Genomic DNA, 16,093 nt, shown 5'->3' with positions numbered 1-16,093 from the left:
CTACTCCCTGGGTTCTGATCCCTGGGATGCCGATCTCTAATGGGATGACTGCTTCTGTGCCATAAGCCATGGCAAAGGGGGATTCTCCTGTTGATCTTCTCGGCGTGGTCCGATATGCCCAAAGCACGTTGGGTAACTCATCTACCCATTTTCCTTTTGCTGCCTGCAGCCTCTTCTTTATTCCGTCCAGGATTACTTTGTTGGATGCCTCTGCTTGCCCATTGCTTTGAGGAAAACTTGGCGTCGAGAAATAATTTTTGATTTTAAATTTCGCACAAAAGTTCTTGATGAGTTTGCTGTCAAACTGTGTTCCGTTGTCGGCAACTATTGCTCTTGGAATCCCAAATCTGGTGATGATGTTCCTCCATATGAAATTCTTGACGTCCACATCTCGGATTTTGGCAAGAGGTTCTGCTTCTATCCATTTTGTAAAGTAGTCTGTTGCTACCAGCAAGTATTTTCTCTGCCCAGTTGCCTGGGGAAGTTGTCCAACCAGATCCATGCCCCACTGTGCCAAGGGCTGGATACTGGGTTTAGGTCGGCAGCTGGCTGATGTATCAAAGGTGCAAACCTTTGACATTGTTCACACTTCTTTACATAGGCTTCGGCATCCTTTTGCATGTAGGGCCACCAATACCCCTGGGTAATGGCCCTGTGGGCTAATGATCTGCCCCCAGCATGGCTTCCACAAATTCCTTCATGAATTTCGTAAAGAAAATCTTCAACCTGCATAGGATGTACGCACCTTAAAAGTGGTCCGGTGAAGGACCTCCTGTAGAGATGGCCTTCTGCTGTTAGACTGAATCTGGCCAATTTCAGTCTAATTTTATGTATTTCTTTACGGTCTTCTGGTAGCTTCCCCTCTTTTAGGAATGCAATGATTGAATCCATCCAGCTTGGTCCAAGGCCCACGCACATTGCTTCTTGTTCGGTGCTCTGTTTGTCTATGCTCGGGGCCGACATGTAATCGATCATAATTGTCCTTGTTTTTCCAGTTTGTATTGAACTGGCCAGGTTGGCTAACGCGTCGGCGTGGGTGTTGTCATCTCGGCTAACTTGGAGTAATCTGCAGTTCTGAAATAGGGCTGCCAGCCGGATGACTTCCTTTGCATATGCCGACATTCTTTCGTCTCTGGCTGCAAATTCTCCTGTTGACTGGTTAACAATTAGTTGTGAATCACAGAAAACAATTACCTCGTCTGCCTCTGATGCTGCTGCTAGTTTTAGCCCTGCAATTAATGCTTCATATTCTGCTTCATTATTGGAGGCTTTGAACCCCAGACGGATGGACTGTTCTACAATTTCTCCTTCTGGAGATATCAACAGTACTCCTGCTCCTGCTCCCTGGCGGTTTGAACTTCCATCGACGAATAGTCTGAATGAATCGCCGATGTAGATGCTGCATGGTCTGAGCTTTTCTTTCTCTTGCTTTTTTGTCTTTGACTGGCATTCTTTTTGCTTGTTTGGGCGGTGCTCATCTTGGCTCGACGGACCCCGAGGTGTGATGGCTTCAGGTGTAAGTTCTGCGACGAAGTCGGCCAAAACTTGGCCCTTGATTGCTGTTCTTGGCCTAAATTCCAGGTCAAACTGGCCCAGTGTTACTGCCCATTTTGTTATCCTTCCTGTTAAGTCTCCTTGATGTAATAAGGACTTCAGTGGGTGCTCTGTTAGAACCACAATCTTGTGTGCCTGAAAGTAATGGCTCAATTTCTTTGAAGCCATTACCAAGGCTAACATTAATTTTTCCAGTGGTAGGTATCTTGTTTCCGCGTCAGCAAAAGTCTTGCTTACATAATAGACAGCTTTCTGCTCCCCTTTTTCCTCTCGGATTAGTACTGCACTGACTGCGTGTTCAGAGACTGCTAAGTACAGAAACAAATCTTCCCCTGGAATTGGGTTGGAAAGGACCGGGGTTGTGGTCAAGTACTTTTTGAGGTCGGCTAAGGCAGCTTCGCATTCTTCTGTCCATAGGAAGTCTGTGGCTTTTTTCACCAGGTTAAAGAAGGGTCTGCATTTGTCTGAGCTTCTGCTGATGAATCGGTTTAGGGCTGCGGCCCTTCCAGTGAGCACCTGAACTTGTTTTGCCGATGTCGGACTCTGTAGTTCCAATATGGCCTTGATTTGGTCTGGGCTGGCCTCAATGCCCTTTCTTGTTACCAAATATCCTAGAAATTTACCTGACCCAACTCCGAAGGCACACTTTGTGGCGTTGAGTCGGAGCCGATATCTTTTGAGTATGTCAAAGACCTCTTTTAGGTCGGCAAGATGACCTTTTGATTCCTTGGTCTTTACGACCATATCATCGATGTAAACTTCTACTGTTTTGCCAATCAGGTGTTTAAACATCTTTGTCACTAACCTCTGATAGGTTGCTCCTGCGTTTTTCAGCCCAAAAGGCATTACCCTGTAACAGTACAGGCCTTTCGGGGTGATGAACGCGGTCTTCTCCTCATCTGGAGGGTACATAGCAATCTGGTGGTATCCTCTGTATGCATCTAAAAAACTCATCCTTTCATGTCCCGAAGTGGCGTCCACCAGTTGGTCGATTTTGGGTAGAGGAAAGCTGTCTTTGGGACAAGCTTTGTTGAGGCTAGTAAAATCTACACAAACCCTCCACTTGCCATTCTTCTTTTTTACTACTACTGTGTTGGACAGCCACGTTGGGTACTGAACTTCTCGGATGGCCCTGGCTTCAAGGAGTCTGTCTACCTCTTCCTCCACTGCTTCGACGTGTAATAACGTCGGCCTTCTGGCTCGTTGAATTACTGGTTTTGCCGATCTGTCGACATTCAGACTGTGGCAAGTGACCTCGGGGTCAATGCCAGGCATTTCATAAGGTGTCCAGGCGAACGCCTCTATGTTTGCCCTTAAAAAATCTTCTAGTTCTTTTTCCTCTTCTCTAGCTAAGCCTGAGCCGAGAAGAAAAAATCGTTCTTCGTCGCCCTCCTGGACGAGGACTTTGTTTAGCGCCTCTTCGCTTTTCTCGGCTGGTTCTTTTCCGACGTCTTCTAGGACTTCCATGTCCTCATCTTCAACTTCTACTGTTCTTGGCTCCCGTATACTATAGGTGGACTTCATTGCTGCCATGGAGCAATTTTTTGCTTGTAGTTGATCTCCTCTGACTTCTTCAATCCCTTGCTCTGTTGGGAACCGCAGTAGTTGATGCAACGTTGAGGGAACTGCCCCCATTGCATGCAACCACGGCCTTCCCAAGATGATGTTGTATGGAGAGGGCGTGTCAATTACCAGGAATTCTGTCTGGATCTTCTTAGTGCCGGCTTGTACCTCCAGGCTAGTTGCGCCCAGTGGCCATGTCGGCGTTCCATTAAAGCCGACCATCGGGCCGCTGGATTGTTCTAAGTCATCAGGGTGAAGGCCCAGCTCCTTGTAACATCTGACATACATGATGTCACAGGAGCTGCCTTGATCTATTAGGATGCGTTTCACTTGGCATTCCCCAACCTGGAGGGATACTACCAAGGCATCATTATGCGGTTGTTGGACCCATTCTAGGTCGGCTTTAGTGAAGGCTATCATTGGCCCTTGGCATTCTTCCGGCCGATGTCTCTTCTCCCCAACTTGGTAGATTTGCTGTAAATGTTTTACCCTCTGGGTTTCTCCTCTGACTTCGTTTTCGTTGACCCTTGCGTGGATCACATTAACCACCCTCGGTTCTCCTGCTTGTGGTAGCTGTGCTGGGGGAGGGGGTGCTGCTGGTGCTTGAGGCAACCTTGCCTGCTCTTCCCTTGTTCTGGCCTCATCGACCAAGTCCCTTAGAAGGCCTTGTCTTACTAGGTCCTCCAAGTGTGCTTTTAAGGCTCTGCAACCTTGAGTTGGATGCCCTTCTTCATTGTGGTAGGCACAACGTCTACCAACGTTCCTTCCCATGAATTCCCCCGGTGCTCTTGCCGGAGCCCTGAAATAAGGCTGATTTCGAATCCGATCCAAGATTTTATGGATTGGGATCCGGAATACCGTTGTTACCGCCTGTTTATTTCTTAATTCTATTTCTTGTTTGGTCGGCCCATTGTTGACTCGGCCCCGCTTCGGCGAGCCGTTTCCCTTTTCTTGCTTTACCTCTTTGTTTCCCGATGTATCTTCCTCGGCTCTGGCGTACTTCTCAATTCTTGCCATGAGTTCTTCCATCCTTTTTGGCAATGTTTTTGCCAAAGATTTCCGTAGTGGGCAGTCATCTTTCAGGCCGTTCTTGAAAGACACGACTGCTACTTCCTGGTTGCATTCGGGTATTCGGTTGAACACCTCGTAGTACCTCTTCGCATAGGCCCTAAGGCCTTCTTCCTTGGTGATTCTCAGAGCCATCAAAGCATCAACCCTCAGGGGTTGCAGCTTGTTGGTCACGAACCTGGCCACAAACATCTCGGCCAAGCCTTCCCATGTCTTTATGCTTCCTTTTGGTAACTTATGGAACCAATCAGATGCAATTTCCCCAAAGGACGAGGGGAATACTTTGCAGAGCAACGGCTCGTTTCCGCTATATAATGCCATGGAATTCAAGTATAATCCAACATGAAAGTTTGGATCTGACTTACCATCATAGATTTGAAACCTCGGCATACTGAATCTCTTGGGTGGTTCGAATTTGTCCAGTTCCACCGAGAATGCTGTCTTCGGTTTTACTGGGGAGTTTACCTCGGCTTCTGCATTCTGCTGCCTCCTTTTGAGGTAGTCCCTCAGGTCTTCTTTGCTCCTTCCTGGAACTCGGCTGTCTTTGGATTTTAGTCTTTTTGGTATGCTGCTTTCGGCCTCGAGGTGAGTCCGTTTGGATCTTTCTTCATGGGTTGTGTCAAAGTAGAGTACTTGTCCCTGAACATGTCGGTGTTCCTTGGGGTCTGGATTCTTCATGTGGTGCGTCCTTCGGGACTCTTCTTGCCTCGGCTTTTCCCGTCCGAGTTCCCTGGAAGGCCGGTGAGAATGCCTTCCGCTCCTGGTATGTTGAGGGACCTCGGGGATTGTTTTTCCTCCACCCTTCTGGTTGTTGGTTGCTGGTATTGGCGTATCTTGCAGCGGGTATGGTGGCTGCATTACATTATTTTGCATCATGAAGTTGACGACTGATTGAAGGCCTGCCAACTTGTTCGCCAATTTCTTTACTTCCTCATCCCTCCGTAGGCACCTGTCCCTCCATACCTGGAGGTTATCTTCATTGTAGTACTTTCCTTGGTTTGTTCTTCTTGATGTGTCGCCTTCCGGGTTGACGTTATTCTCTCTGTGGCCCTGGTCACGGGCTTCTGTGTTGTGGTTGTCTCCTTCAACGTCAAGATCAATTGGTCTGCCACTCCCAGTGGGAGCGTCTTCCCTAGTTTTTTCCTGTTGTCCTTTACTGGCCATCTATTCTTCCTTCGTTCCCACAGACGGCGCCAAATTGTGTGGGTGAAAATCTGACCACACTGCCCGCTTAGAGATCAACTGGAGAGCACAGGCAGAATAGATGGCTTCGGTAAACCTGTAACAGAAAGAAAGAAGATCCGGCGGTGGTTCTTCCACCCGGGGGCACTCCGACGATCAAGTCAGTATATCTCTCAAAGATAAATCAAGTATTAAACTCAATGCTTAAAACATAAATTGCATACCTTAGACCCACGGGGGTGCCTCTCTTTTATAATATACTTAATCCAAGTCCCACTTGAATTATGACTTCCATGAACTATAATTCACTGTTTACTCTGGACTCCTTAAGAGATAAAGATAAACTCCCTAAGAGCTTTATCCTTATCTTGGTTAAGTCCCCTCTTTCCCTTAGGACTCTCGCCCCTTATCTCAGATTCCGATATCTTCGGAAATGACCTCGGCTTCTCCGAGATTACCTCGGCTTAACTACCAGGACACGTGGCACCTCGGCTGACACGTCGGCGTCACCATGCCACGTGTTGGTATGCAGAAAATATATCCCCACAGGCGGCGAGAAAGATATACAATAAAAAAAAAAGGTTTTAAATAATAAATATTGTTTAAATATAGAAGTTTCATATAAGATTCTGCTTTATGCCCCCAAAAGTGTTGAGCCGGCTCTGTTTAATAGGATATTTTGACATGTTAATAGGCATTGAGAAATTTAACCAAACAATTGGTGGGCATGTCCTTAAACATAGACCTCGAAAATGAGTAAGAAGATAGATGCAATACATAAAGAGAGATAATGAACTAAAAATCTTTCACCTCAAAATCTGCAGCAAAGTGGAGACCAAAAAGTGTCACCTTCTTTATGGAGCAGAGAGACCTCTTTCTTAGTGATGAAATAAAAAACTAGTGCTCAAAACCTCACTAAATTAGTGTCACGAATTTATCTGTATCACAATACATTGGATTTAGTGATGCTGCTGCGCAATCTGCACAGCAGCAACTGTTGTGCGTCAAAATGGGCTCATTTCGGGGTCTATTTGGATAATCCGAACCGTTCACATTTTAAAATACATCAAGTAGAACATACTTGCAAAAAATCAAATTAATCGTATATCGTTTACCTATTCATCTACTCACATTTGTATCTACAAAAATAAATAATTGTAATTTAAAGTATTAATATGAATATAAATGTGAATGGATGAATGGGTAAACAATATCCGATTAACTTGATTTTTTTGCAGGCATGTTCTACTTGATGTATTGTAAAATGTGAACGGTTCGAATTATCCAAACAGACCCCGAAATGAGCCCATTTTGGCCCACAATAGTTGCTGCTGCGCGGGTTGCGCAGCAGCATCACTAAATCCACATCATAAGAGAAGTTTGTGAATTTTTTTCCGCCAAAATAGAAGAGATAGTAGAAATGCTTTGGAAATCTTATTTTAACAAAAAAAATTCCCAAGAATTAATGATAGCTATCCAGAACTAGAAATACAAAATTTCTTAATATTAGGGGAAAAAAAAAACACTCTATGACCCAAACTAGAAATGCAATTAGATGGTTCAATGAATGGGATGGTTTAATTTATTAAATTTATTATACCTTTTAGTTGTTTTATTTAACAAAAAAAAAAAATGGGAGCTGCTAAATACCCCCACACAATTTCTTCGGACCCCTACTTCTTTGGACCCTCACCAACCAAAATTCCTCCCCCATCTTTTCCAGCTTTTTGCAACTTTGGATGACATTGAATTGGCCATGTTCCAAGCCTCTTGGACAGTAAGAAATATATTCAAATTATGGATATTGTATAAAGTCATTTACAAATATGTGCTCTCATGTGGTGGTCCATTCTCACAAGGTCGAGCCAATCCCCAATTATGTAAATGAAATGTATAAAATATAAATGTATTACAAAATGAATATATAAATATACAGATTACAGATCAAAAGTAAATTAAAGAATTACAATTTACAAAAAGGCTGTAGCAAACAACAAGAAGCTCACCTTAATCTATATATAGACAAGAAGTGAAGGCAAATTTCTCTCATGGAGCAACATTGTATTCGTCATGGTTCATTGAGCAACAGTGGTTTGACATCAAATGATGAAGCTAAGGTGCTATCAAAATAAGTCCCTGTTGAGGTTGAAGAAACATCCCAAGACTCGAAGAAATCAGTTCTGTTGTATTTCAAATACTTCATAATTTTGATGAGTCGTGGTATTTTCTCGCATCATTCTAATTCCTTCCAACTCAACTGCTACATCTTTCGTTGTGGGCCTCTTCTTCCCATTCAAGTTCAAGCATCTTTTTGCGAGGTGAGCAACAGCTGTGATCTCTTCTCTCCAATCCTCCATAATTTTTTGATCAATAATCTCAAATAAATGATTGTCCTCAATTGGTTGGATAAAAAATGTAACTAAACTCCTACTTTCTTGTGATTTGTTAGAAGATATTGCTTTAAGCCCTGTTAAAAGCTCAACAATAACAACTCCAAAGCTGTAAACATCACTTTTTCCAGTAAATTGACTTGATTGGAAGTGCTCTGGGTCCAGGTAACCGAAAGTGCCCTGGACTCGTGTGGTAAAGTGTGTTTGATCAACATCAACTGATCTTGATATTCCAAAGTCTGCAACTTTCGTTGACTTAATGTCTCGATGATAGATGGGTACGGATGCTGCATAATGTAAGTAGGAAAGAGCTCCTGCTATTTCTGTGGCAATCCGCAATCGCATTTCCCAGGACAATGGAAAATCCTTGTTTGGGTGATGTATATGTTGAAAAAGTGTTCCATTTGATATGTACTCATAAACTACAAGAGGAGCTTCTGTCTCTAGGCAACACCCCAAGAGCTTAACTACATTCCTATGGTTGTTGATTTGTGAGAGAATGGCAACCTCATTAATAAATTGTCCAACATTTCCTTCATCAACTATCTTAGACTTTTTAATAGCTACGATCCTTCCATCCGACAACAGTCCTTTGTAAACAGTACCTTGGCCTCCTTGGCCAAGGATACGGTCCTCATTGTAATGATCAGTGGCCTTCTCTAACTCTTTTGAACTGAACAGTTTGATTTTCTCAACACTACCATCACTTGCAGACAACTGTTCTTTCAATAGTAATCCACCATTCCGTTTAAAGAATTTTTCTTTGCGCTTCTTATTATTTCTTTTCTTTAGTACTTGGTAACTCAAAACATAAGAATATACTTATAAGAATTAGATGTTTGATGGATGCATCAAGAATAAATAAATTAAGGAAAAGGATATGTCATTATTACTATCGGGGGTTGTACATTCTGCCAATAAAGATACAAGTTTGGGAAGATCAAAACACAAAATAATTTAGTTTATTGGTTGATATCTTTTCTGGTATCTTCATCTTTTGTTTCCATTGTAAGACTAACTTGGCTGGTTTAATAGTTTATCATCCTCTACAAAATGCTAGTTTGACAAGTATGACTCTTTGATGAATACAGCTTAAGTATCTTCTTACTTGCTTTCTATTCCTCACTAGGTCCCTTACAATTTTAGAAACGTGCAGAAGTCACCTTGGACAATTGAAAAGATTTCGTAACTTATAAACAGATTTTTACTTATTTTCTTAATACTAGACACAAAAATTGTGGGATCCACAAGAAATCCTAATCAGTGAATTTTTTACTAAGTAGACGTTTAATAGTCTACTGTGACATTGCTGATATTATTAATCTCCGCTAAGTCTAGTTCTTAATTATTGCTAGTGTAGTGTTGACCAAACTGGTCATTTGGATATGTTAAATTATGTTGTGCCACACAATTTTGGCAAAAACAGTGAGTTATATCTTAAAGGTTAGTGAAATCAAATACTAACCCAGAACAACAATAAGCCGGGTAGATCCACTGGTCTGATCCATGAAGCAACCTGTTCCATTTTTCAATGCATCACCACAGTATCCCTTCGGGAAAGAACAAAAGAAACCTCCTGGAAAATTTGTGCACGTCCCATTGCAGGGATTTAAAAGTGCACATCATCGATAACTGAATTCAAAAAGAAAAAGAAAAAAAAGACGACAAATCAGAAGGAAGAACAACAGATATCATTGTTTATATAATATAATGATCTAATACTTGAATTTGAACTGAATAGGACGGTCTAAAATAAGGTTAAGCGTAATTTAATAACATAGTTTTGACATAATCAATTCATGTAATGTGAAAATAGGCATTGAGAATTTTAACCAAACAATTGGTGGGCATGTCCTTAAACATAGACCTGCAGCAAAGTAGAGAATGGAAGTGCCACCTTCATTATGGAGCAGCTACAGAGACTTCTTTCTCAATGATGAAATCAAAATTCAAAATTTTCATTCTAGCTTCTTACACTCCCCATAATTCCACCTATACCCTCATCCCTAACCTTCCAACTTCTGATTACACCCTTATTCTTTCAAACTCTTTACTTTACCCCATCCCGCAACCACCACCTCTGACTGCCACTGCTGCACCTCTGACCACCAACCCCCAGCACACCCTCCCCCACCGGTGGCCTCCTTTCCCCCCGCGAGCCCCCTCCCCCACCTTCGCCACCCAGCACCCTTCCCTCACCTCCAGTAACCCTCCTCCACTCATTTACTTAGAGCCCTAGGCGTGTGTGCTTAAGCAGCCTACCCCTTGAGCCACTACGGTGATTCAGTAGTAAATTTTTTTAAATTATCAACTATTAACAACCGAAATGGTCACATTGGTGCTGAATAGACTTTCGTATTGGCTGCGAACCAATACGTATCATGAACTAGTCAATATAAATATGAATTTTCTTTCCTACCAATGTACCAGAATGCATCAGTATCGAAAAGGTAAAAACCGCCGATTTTGAAAATTATTCATTATCCATTGAATAGATCATAGTATCAATGTTAAGGAAGAAATTGAAAACTTTCAACAGATATAAGTTGATGTGGTTACCTAGACAACCACTTGGAATATAAGGGTTCCCTTCATATCCCTTAGAGCATTTGCAGCGATACCCGGGACCATTGTCGAAGTCTTCACAATCACTGTTATCATCCTTGCAAGCATAAGTTGATAGATTCTTCTTAGCTTGGTCACATCTTTGGTTCCCTACTGCCCAATCAAGCACCACTGGAACTTTTGTTCTTCCTTGCAAGTCCTTTAGATCTAAAGAAGAGAAGCTATAAGCAGTTTCCTCGGCTACAAAAGCATAGCTGCATGGATTGAAGTCCGATACACGGGTGTGTCTGTCATGGCTGCTGATTCGGATGCTCAAACTGTTCATTCCCTTGGGGATGAATATCTGGCAGCAGCCAAAGCCAGAGCAAGAGCCGTTGGTTACGTTGTTGACGCTGTCGTATAGTGACAAGCAACCTGCAGTGTTGTTTCCTTCATTGGAACCCTGAATAACTGCAATGGTGTCGCAGCCAACCCCTGTGAGCTTGTTTTGGGTATATGAGATGGGGAATTCAGGCAATCTGATATAGGGTCTAGTGTTGGCAGCCTGAAGACCCTGGTTATTGTAGCAATCTTGCACAGTGAAAAATGATATGCTCAATTCACCAGAAAGAACTATGTTTGTGATCTCTACGTTACTCATTTCTAAAAACAGCTTGGGAGGGTCGTAGGTGTGGTTACAAGTAACCTGAAAATGTTGTTCTATGTAGCATCCTTCAGTTGTGCCAAATGGGTATGGGATGCTAATGTTACCACAACGATTTTCGCAACCAAGCAAGGTTTGAGCAGGAGCAGGAGCAGCAGCAAAAGCAGAAGCAAAAGCTGCTCCCAAAACACATGCCAACTTAAGCAGCAGGGAAATCAAAGGTAAATGCATTGATAGAGTTAGCTATTCAGGTATCAGATTGTTCTATTTTTTAAAATAATTTTAAGCTGGGGCTGCTATTTATAACAAGGTTTCCTTTGAAAAAAAGGCGTCAGCTATCATTGAATTGGTTTCTTTTCAAAGGGAACATGATTGAAAGGTTCCTAAACAACCAACTCAAGAGAGACTGGGTCCTTCAATCTACATTAATAGTCATTTAACACGCTTTTGACAATGGAAGCACAGTGATCGGAACCAATCAAACTACAAATAGTCATGACATCATGGAAACAATATACTTAATATTTAGATTAAAGTGTCATTTCTGAAATTAATTATATAGGGACCACTTTCGCTTTCAAGAGCACAGAAATCTATATAGCTGCAAGGCAATAATCAGCACGAGAAAAACATTAATTACTAGCACAAATTTTTCTTCTTAGATTTTTTAATCTTTCTTAAGTCCAAAAATATTCGAACAGGTTTATCCGACACTGTTACTACTTACATCTGTTGTGATTGAATTTCACATTAAGTAGGCAAAAGTTTTTCAATACAAAATTTGTAGTCAGGTACTACCAAAGGATGAAGAATTGGTATATGAGATCTAACTTAGGAAGTGAAGGTAAAAATATAAAGTTATTTATATAATATAATGATCTAATAAGTCTATATTTGAACTGAATAGAATGGTCTAATAAGGTTATGCATAAATTTAATAGGATAGTTTGACATGCATGTAGGCATTGAGGATTTTAACCAAACAATTGGTGGGCATGACCTTAAACATGGACCGTGGTGAAATAACTCAAAAATGAATAAACACATAGATGCAATACATCAAGGGCATGTTTGATTGGATGGATTAGAGCATGGGATTGAGATTATTAATCCGTGGGCCCAATTATCCTAGGTTTGTTTTAACATTTTGGTTTAGGATTATTAATCCAATGGATAATTAATCCAACAAATTTGTAGGATTATTAGTAATGGGGTAGGGGTAGGATTATTAATCCAATGATTATTAATCCAATTGGATAGTGAATGCTACACTAATTTAATAGGATTATTAATACTTCACTATTAGTCTTGTGAATCAAACATGACCTAAGAGAAATAATGAACCAAAAACCTTTCTGGTTGTTCACAGCAAAGTCGAGAGACAAAGAGATCTTTCACAATGACAAAATAAAAAAGGGGAAATCAACATCAGAAAATTATTATATAATGATTAAAAAATTTACAATTTTAATTATTAATATGAATAAATTATCTATAATTTTTTTTTTTTTTCAAAAAACTACTACTCAAACCCTCACTAAATTGGTGGGTCAGCAATTCATCTTCGTAACAATGTTATCTGTACCATATATCACTAGGAAACATTATTATGTGGTCATAAATCAATGCATAAATAATTTTAAAAGTTACATGATCACACGTGAATCTTTATATTTAGATAGGAGCTTTACCTGTTCATGAGAATATTGGGTATTTATTGGCTCATAAGTACCGCATAACTTTTCATACCTATAGGGATGTTCTAGAAATTTTGCCATTCAACTATATTATGGAGATGTTATTTATTTTTAAAATATGGGTAAAAATGGAGAAATTATGATTTTTGTTTAATGAAGGTAAAATGTTACCTGAAAAATATTTGAGAGCGCTGATTGGGCATTCTCAATCCACTTCTAATTATGTGACATGGGTCCACACTCCTCACTCCTCATTCCTTCTCGCTCTATCTCTCTCGTCTCTTTTCTACCTCATTAGAAGTAAAAATAAGAGTGATATATTAGAGAATGTAATGTCACTCAATATTAGTTATAAGTTTACAACCAATAAAATTTTCTTATTACAATTAAAAGAAATGAGTAATTTTGTTGAGATATCTCAAATTCACAACCCCTATGTATAATGCGTTTATGAAGTGCTGCTTCGCTTTTTTATTTTATTTTACTTATTTATTTATTTTTGTTTTACGAGGCTTAAAAACGGAAAACATGATTGGAGGCTCTTTTAGCTAAATGTAAATTTACGTTGGGTTTAATTGGAGAATTTAGAAAGAGATTTGGAAAGAAAAAAAAAAGTAAGTGAAATGTGAGTAAAATATACCTACATTTCACCTAATTTTATACACTTTTCCCTTTCACTATCCAAATCCATTATCAAATTCCCTAATTAAACACCGCGTAAATTTACGTTTAACTAAGAGATTTAGAAAAGAAAAAGGAAAAAGTAAGTGAAATATAAATAAAATATACTTACATTTCACTGAATTTCAAACACATTTTTCTTTTCACTTTCCAAATCCCCCAACCAAACATAGGGGATTTTAGTTTAATGAAATTGATATTAAGATTTTATAAGATTAATGGCATGCAATATTTTATACTAGTTGGGATCCCTCAATATTTTCATAAGCATAGAGAAATTTCAATACAAAGAATTTTTAGCTCTTCAAAGACAAATTTCAATTCGTCACAAAAAAATTTGTCACATCAAAAATTGAAATTTTTATTTGACGAGCTAAAATTTTTCTAATAATATTATTGAGAGATCTTAACTAATAAGAAAAAATATATTGGATATTTCCTATTATCAAAAGTTGGAGAGCGATGTTTCACTAATTTTTTCAAATTTAAATTATGAGTGGTGCTACATCCCCTAATACATCACTCCCCTTTTGACCTCTAATGAAGTGGAAAATAGAGAGAATAGAGAGATAGAGGACTTGTTTGGGAAGCTGACAATTTCAGTTAGCTTTTTAGCTATTTTAGTTTGACTAAAAAAGTTGTGTTTAGAAAGTTGGTTTTTTTTTTTTTTTTTTTTTTTTTTTTTTTTTTTTTGTAATTGATTTGATGGTTGTGAGAAAAAAAGTATAATGATTATTGTACAGGGAAGAGATATTCGTCGTTGTCCGTACTCCTTTCGTCCAAGCTTCGAATCTATCCGATCAACCTGAGAACACAACGGCGGTGAGCTACTCGGCAGTGTGTTGCCGGAAAATCCCTCCGACGGTCAAGTTAGCACACACACTCAGAGAGAAGGAGAGAAAAGTTGAATGAATGTAAGTTTATCTCACCAAATCATGTTTCATCTCTAGCATAGGGGGCGCAGTCATGCTTATATACTTTCTGCGCCCAACTCTGCACCCATTATCTTATTGACACGTGGAGTTGCTTTCCCATCTGTCAGCACAAATCCAACTAACACCACCTAATCAAATCGCTAGACAACATTAGCAGGCACAGGGCAGCCTGGCGGCATCACCTCGGCCTTATACGACCGTGCTACGTAACGAGTCCAAGGGCGCTGCTCACCGAGATCCATTACAACCGAGCTCAGAGCAAGACCGAGTTCTAGACAGGTTAAGCCGGTACTCAGAAGACCTTCCCCACCGAGCTAAATATTCTCCCATGAAACCCGGGTTAGCAGACGACCATCTCGGCCAAACTAGCTCCGCCCAAACATGGGACCTGGGCCTCTGCCGAGCAAGACCAACTCCGGGGAAGCCCTAGAGTTAGCTTGGCCTAAACATGGGACCTGGGCCTCGACCGAGCAAAAGCAACTCTGGACAGGCCCAAGTTAGCTCGACCCAAACAAGCTCGGCCCTCTTTCTGTCCGGCTTCTACCATGGCCCAAAGCCAGATCATAAATCTCCCTCTCAATTATGATTTAGATGTAATCTATTTTACCCTCTTTTTTTTTTTTTTTTAGGGTAACTTACATGTAGGTCATAATAGGTGGATTTATTATCCAATAGGTCCTCTGATAATTAATGACATTTTTCATCTAACACTATTAAAAAAAAAAGTTACTAATTGTTAATTTTCAGCTACATTTAAAAAAATTTGTCATAAAAAATGTTACTAATTATAAGTTTTAGCAACAGTTTAAAAATTCATCACAAAAAAACGTCGCTAATTTTCAACTTTCAGCAACAGTTTGAAAAATTCGTTACAGAAAAAGTCACTAATTATAAGTTTTAGTGACAATTTATAAAAATCTTGACAAAAAAGTCACTAATTGTCAATTTTTAGTGTTACATGCAAAAAATCGTAACAAAAAATTATTTTTAATTACGATTTTATTAGGACTTATTTTCAATAGAACTTGATAGGAATTAAATCAAACTATTAGGACCTATTGGTAGTCTATCTTATCGATTATTTTAGCCAAAAAAGGCCAATGCCCAAGAGAGGAGGGATGAGAAGTGAAAAGTGTAGGTCCATTCCACATCATTGGGAATATATTGAAGTTGCTCAATTAGAACTCAAAAACATTTTTTAATTGACATTTTACCTTCCCTAATATTGTAATTTATCACGTAAAATTAATTTTTTTCTTCAATTTTTTAAAGAATTTTTTTTAGAGTTAATTTAATGAAAAGATTACAATTATTGAATTTATTTTTTTATTATAAATAATATGTATTAAAAATTTTACAAAATAACTGATTCGAATCATCAAAATAAAAATCCCTTAAGTATACACTAAATTTGAAATAAACCAAAGTCATTCAATAAATAGAACCAAGGATAAATTACACTTTTTGTTCGATAGTACTGACCTCGGTCGAAATTTTTGAAATGACATTTGAACTCCCCTAGTCAAGCGAAATTATTGGTCAATCTTAGGGTACCATCACAGGTGTCCTAATGGTGTTGTGATTGATAAAAATGGTAGAATTTACAAATTTATATTAAGTGATTGGAAAATATGAAGGGATATAGTGAATTGTGATTGGTAAGGGACATGATCACATGGTGCTCCTAGAACTACTGATAATTTTTCCCTAGTCAATGGGGTCAAATTAATAGATTAATAGAACGAGATATTTTATAATTAATCAATGCCAACAAGTGTCTCATGTATTGTTTAATATTGAAAAGTGTGTATAAAG

The 16,093-nt window shown here is 39.5% G+C and overlaps 1 pseudogene; it reads right to left on the bottom strand.

Annotated features, from left to right (window-relative positions):
* Window positions 1-7,137: 7,137 nt before the first annotated feature.
* Window positions 7,138-11,211, bottom strand: LOC145821977 (wall-associated receptor kinase 2 pseudogene; annotated as a pseudogene).
* Between the last annotated feature and the right edge of the window lie 4,882 nt (window positions 11,212-16,093).

This window comes from Camellia sinensis, chromosome 3 (assembly GCF_055761805.1).
Source record: "Camellia sinensis isolate YWXY chromosome 3, ASM5576180v1, whole genome shotgun sequence".
Lineage (NCBI taxonomy): Eukaryota > Viridiplantae > Streptophyta > Magnoliopsida > Ericales > Theaceae > Camellia > Camellia sinensis.
Note: the sequence above shows the minus strand (reverse complement) of the source record. Positions and strands in the feature narration are given on the sequence as shown.